Source organism: Nannobrachium achirus, assembly GCF_963921795.1.
Source record: "Nannobrachium achirus genome assembly, chromosome: 11".
Lineage (NCBI taxonomy): Eukaryota > Metazoa > Chordata > Actinopteri > Myctophiformes > Myctophidae > Nannobrachium > Nannobrachium achirus.
In genome coordinates, this window is record NC_137820.1 from 20,662,428 (window position 1) to 20,668,427 (window position 6,000).

The following is a 6,000-nucleotide window of genomic DNA, read 5'->3' on the forward strand; positions in this document are numbered from 1 at the left end:
AGCTGGGATTGTATGTGAGGTTGTTTAATAGTGAGTAGGTTAGTCACAAAGGTAACAGAACCGGGGTTGCGTTTTTAACCTCTAGTTACTTTGTAGATTTGGATTATTATTATTAAAAAACTCACTAACCACTTCAGCCCAATATACATTTCGGCCATTTGAAAATAGGCGATCTACGAGCTCACAATGTGTCGTGATGTGACGCATTGTGAGCTTGTAGATCTGCTATTTAACCATAAATAAATAAACTTGATTGTCAGGTACAAGTAGCCAGGTCGGCTGGTGAGCTGGCATGGCGTGTTGTTGTAGAAGAGTGGAGACAAGACATGCCTTGGCTCACCAAGAATATTCTCTTTATCAGACTGTTTTACGATGACTTTTAGTAAACAGAGATTTTGGTGTCAGCCAGGGTAAAAACCTAGTGATTGATTGATTGAAGACTTTATTAGAAGTTTGCATAGGAAAAGGTACAGTTGCATGACGGTACAGTTCACTGGTACAAGGTCTACTAAAAGGAGATCCATGAAAAGACTAAGCTTATTTCCACAGGAAACCATTTAAGTATCTCATATAACATTGAATGACAGATGAATAGAACACAGTACTATGCAGTAGATATGTAAAGAAAAGAAAAATGAGAGAACAAAAAAAAGAGTCTAAACAGTAAGTAAGTAAGTATGGGCAGGGGAGGGGAGGTTTGGGCTAGGTTAGTTTTTTTGGATATTGGATAAGTTTGGATAGTGGATAAGTTGCAACAAGGACAAACCTTTTGACATGGGTTTTTAGGGTCAACTGTCATAAATAGTCATATATGACACTCATACAATAACAGGTCTCAAATTTACCTAACAGGCACAGTCACATTGCACTCTTATTCTACCTATGAGGGTGGATTCTGCCAATGTATTTCCATGGGAATGGAGCAGTTTGCTGCCATTCATAGATTTCTGAAAAAAATAAGAAAAAACACACACACACACACACACACACACACACACACACACACACACACACACACACACACACTTCATTCCCCTTGAAATGCATTGGCAGAATCCGCCCTCATGGGTAGAATAAAAGTGCGGTGTGACCGTGTCCTAACTGTTCCTAATATATTTCAATATTGCAGTATTAATACTTTTACTTATGTAACAGATCTGAGTACTGTTTCAACCACTGGAAATAGCATAGGTGCCATTCCTCCTTTCAGCTAAAACAACCTTCCCCTCCTCTCCCCTGCTTTTCTCCTCCTTGTTGCTACGGCGTGGACTATAATTACTTTTGTTTTTATTTTAGCCCAGCTTTTCTGGGTGCCATGGCATTGGTCCGACATCCCATTAGTCCGACACTGGTGAATGCTAACCCTAACCAATGTAGGGCTAATGAGATGTAGGACTTATGGGCAGTCCCCGCTTTGCTGCTAATGAGACTTAGCTTCGCTTAGGTTAGCTTTCTAGCAGGGGCCACTCTCCATTCCTGAGTGGCAACACTTCCATAGATGTTAGGTTAGGGTTAGGTATAGGGTTAGTGTCGGAATGGGGGGATGTCTGAATGGCAGCATGTCGTAATGGGGGGATGGCCCCCTTTCTAGCCCTAGCTCCACGTTTTGGTTGGCTTTTTCTCACCACGCAACATGGCTTTCAGACAACCGGCTCCCCTCACCCAGAGTGGATGTAGCAGAACCAATTGTTCGTGGAGGATCTGGTAGAGAACCCAGGCAGCGTTTCCTACCCTCTGGGAGCCGACGCCAGGTTTGTCTTCGGTGCAGTGTTAATTTTTAAAATTACTTTAGTCGACTAAGACTAGACTAGACTAGACTAAAACTATTTCAGAAGACTAAGACTAAATGTGTGTTATTAAAAAGTCTAAGACTAAACGGAATTAAACCCAAATACATCTTTTATCTTTACATTTGAGAATATAGGCACTTATCTGTTCTTTTCAAAATGTGTTGGTTTTGCACAGAGAGTAGCAGACAGTGTCAGATGTGATTGATACTGTTAATATATTATTTGCAGAGCAGAGATTTTGTAGCACCGTGGCACACACTAGGCATTGTAGCCTTGCCCTAGCAGTTTTACTTCAACATTAACATAAGTATTGTATTTGCTACTGTTTATTAAAAGGATCCCTGGCTAATATGACAAATACTGTATGCCTTAATAAATTATAATTGTCCTCTATAACTACAATGTAAAATTAAAAACACCTTAAATATTTTATTTCTTCTAGAAATAGCTAATCTTTCACTCAATTGGGGAAATGGCTGTCGCAAGTTGATGATGATAAATGTCATGTGTCATTTTTATGGCATGCATGTGCAAAAAAACAAAACACAAACAAATTTGAAATATTAATTTGATGCTCATATTAACCATAGGAAGTATTACGTTTGTTTTTATTTGCACATCATGCCATAAATTCCATTAGCCTCGTACCCGCCCTCTTCCGGAAACCATTTCATTTGTTTCTGGATTACGGAAGTTGGTCGTTTACTAGGCTAAAATTCCATAGGGATAGATCACAAATTACATTTATGACATCAACTTGTGACGTAGATCGGCTATTTTTGGCTAAAGTTCTCAGAATATGGACAGGGTTCAAGTGGTTAATATAAAATAGGGTGGAAAAACCTTCTATCACTCAACGATTTGGAGGACCCCCTGTAGTAACTGAGGACCCCCTAGGGTTACCCCGTTGAAGACCCAAGGTTTAAAGGATTCTATAGTATGCTTTCTATTTCCCAGTTACCCATTACCTGTATTCCATGTGTGTATGGAAGATCTTTGATTGGGTGTTTTCTCCTCCTACAGAACCTGCTCACTGACTGTTCCACCATGATGACCATCCCTCTACCCTCTGTGAAATACGCGTTTCCTAAACCCACCAGGATTGAGTTAAGACCCGCCTCACGGAAACGCGAGGACTTCCAGGAGTGGCTGAAATCCTTGCCGGACACATGGAGGGTGGATAAAGTTGGGTCAGACCTAGTAAAGGCATGAAGACAATATAAAACTTGTAGGCTACTGAGAAAAGCCTGCATTTGCACAATGCACAGCTATTAATTTGTCACTACAGTGCTCAAAATAAATTGTGCTAAAAAAAAACTAAAAAAAAAAACTTGAAACTTACTTTATACTGTGCTTAAAAAAGGTAAAACTTTGTAACTTTGCTAAAGAGAAAAACGTACTGAGAAAGCTATTAATTTGTCACTACTGTGCTCAAAATAAAAACTCTTACTAATTATCAGTTAAATTGTTATAGTTTGGATATGGCTTTGGGCGTATTATGCTGCGTGTATTATTGTAATGGATCGGTAGGGCATAGGTACAGTATTGCTTTGCACTAAGAGCACTAAGTCTAACGTTCATATGCACTTTCATACTTAAGATTATTGAGAGGGGCGTTTCGGCGAGGCAGCTCTTAACTCAAGCCTGGTGGGTTTAGGAAACACGTGTGAAATACCTCCCCATCCACTAAATTCTTTCATTTAATTCAAATATGTTTGAAATGTGTCTATGTTCTGTATTACTACAGAGTAGGGGCTTTTAAGCCGTGACATCATTTTGTAGGCAGAGGAGAACTCTGCCCCCAGAGCATTTTCTTTCCCTCGCTATTTCAACAGATCCGAGACAAAAATAACGACTAAAGTATAATTCTAACACTTTCCTTTCAACAACAAAGAGAAGAAAAATGTGTAAATAGTAAAAATAGTAAAAAGATTCATGGAAACTGGGGGCAGAAATTCTCCTCTCCTTTATCATAACTAACCAGTGATCCACTATAGTTTTTTGAAAATTAATTATATCTGTATATTTTTTTCATAATCGACACTCTGTGTGAGGCCCATGTTCATGATCTTACAACATATTTTAAATGTATTCTGTCAAAACTTTCTCTAAAATTACACAAATATTTGTGACTCTTCCTGATAATATTCTCTATGTAATCCATAAACATTTTTTTGGTTTAATCATTAATAAAGGTATGATTTCTCACTATTTGGAATGTCACACCAAATGATTTAGTGTCACACCGTATGATCATATCTTCATGTGTCAAAGCAAACTGTGTTTTAACCTACCTATTAGTGAGTACTGAACTGAACTACTGATTGATTAAACAATTACCCAGGATAACATGGCCTTAATATTTCTGAACAGGATATTATTGTAGGGCTTTAACATGGGATAAGAAAGAATTGTAGTAGTAGATGGATGATGAGGATGTGCACAGGAATGCTACGCACACCTAAGTCTTCTGCCGGCCCACGGCAGAAGGATCCTAAAGGGACAATAAGGCGCATAGCCACACTTGGAGCCAAGGCATTGAAGGCAACATTTTATTAACACCAATTAGTGGAAACAGAACTCAGCATTCAGGTAAATTGCTTTTTTCCGAAGTCTCCTGAACTTGAACACAGCATTTTGTGTTGAACAAATGTAATTAGGAATCATGACATTACACCACATCTCCACTAGCTAAAGAGTGCTGGGTTGCGCAACTCCGAAAATAGCTGATCTACAAGCTCTCGCAGCACAACGTGTTGAGAGCTTGTAGATCAGCTATTTTCGCTAGTTTTGTCTCGGGTCCTACCTTAACACTGTCCACTGTCCAGTCCAGTGAGTGAAAGTACAAAAGTATTAGATCAGATTAGATTATACATTTAGACTGTATTGTACATCAGCCAGTCGTATTTGGTGAGGGTAGCAAACCGGCTGCCTTGTTGCGGTTCTGCTATGCCACAGACAACCTCCTGCTCTTCGTAGAAAATGCAGTCTCGCCCCTTTGGCTCCTCTCTCCTTGCTGGGTCATTGTTTAGTTTCTCCCTGTACTTTCTCGTTCTCTCAGCACTTGTCATTTTCCAGCTGACAAAAGAAAATGCAATGTATAGTTTAAGACAAAGAGAAAATATTGTTTAGATTGAAACAATATGTTAAGGTTTCTGTGAAGGGGTTTCTGCTCTGTCTGATGAATTTGAAGTATCACTGAATGAAGCTAAATTACATTTTATGTAAAAATGTTTAAAACAAATGTTTAAATGTACAAAAGAAACATGGAACTTTGTTATTTGTTGTTATATCTGTAGTTAAATACAGTATAAATCATATGGTGTGACAGTTAAGTCATATGGTGTGACAAGCAGACATGTCACACCATATGATTAAGTGTCACACCATATTACTGTTTTCTCCATTTAGGTTTACCTTGAGGCTACTATGTACACATTAGCATGCTAACAGCATGCTAGCTATAACAAAGCAGCCTAGATCTACATGGAAATATGACCAAAACTTCAAATAACTTAAGCTTTTTTTAAAGAAAAGGTGTCACACCAAAAGACATCCAGAATGGTGAGTTTGTCAACGTTTCAACAAGATGGCATTTCATGAAAATGTTAAAATCATAACTCACCTCAGACACCTGTCTTGCAGTTGTGCTGGGAGTGCTGAATAGCCTTACAGAAGAAGGACCTCTCTAGCCAATAGGTGTCCAAATAATTGCCTGTTTAATTTTTCCAAACTAGTGTCACACCAAATGATTTTGGGTTGGGGGACAAAATGTTTTTGATCAGAAATGACTGAAAACATTATGCTTTGACTTTGAAAAGATATAGGCTCAAAATAGAATTTTTTTTTAGCCTAAATTCATTTTCAAATGATTTTTAGCAATTCTTTTTCTTAGTTTTATTCAAGTTCCCACTTTGAGAAACAAGGTCAGGACAGTCACACCATATGAGTTTTGCCATGTTTGGTTGAAGATTCTGAAGAAATGAGGAATGAAATGTTTTAATCTTGAGTAAATTCACATAAAGCTTAATGTCCTGCACAATATTCAGAAGGTTTTTGACAAATATATTTTTTATTTATACATGTTTGACACCGAGGACAGCGAAAACGTTACGTCACGTCACCCACCCACATACAGCCTTCTGCCATATATGTGTTTATCATGTAGTCTTCCTTCTGTAAAAGGGTTGTTGGATTTCTGTTGTCATTT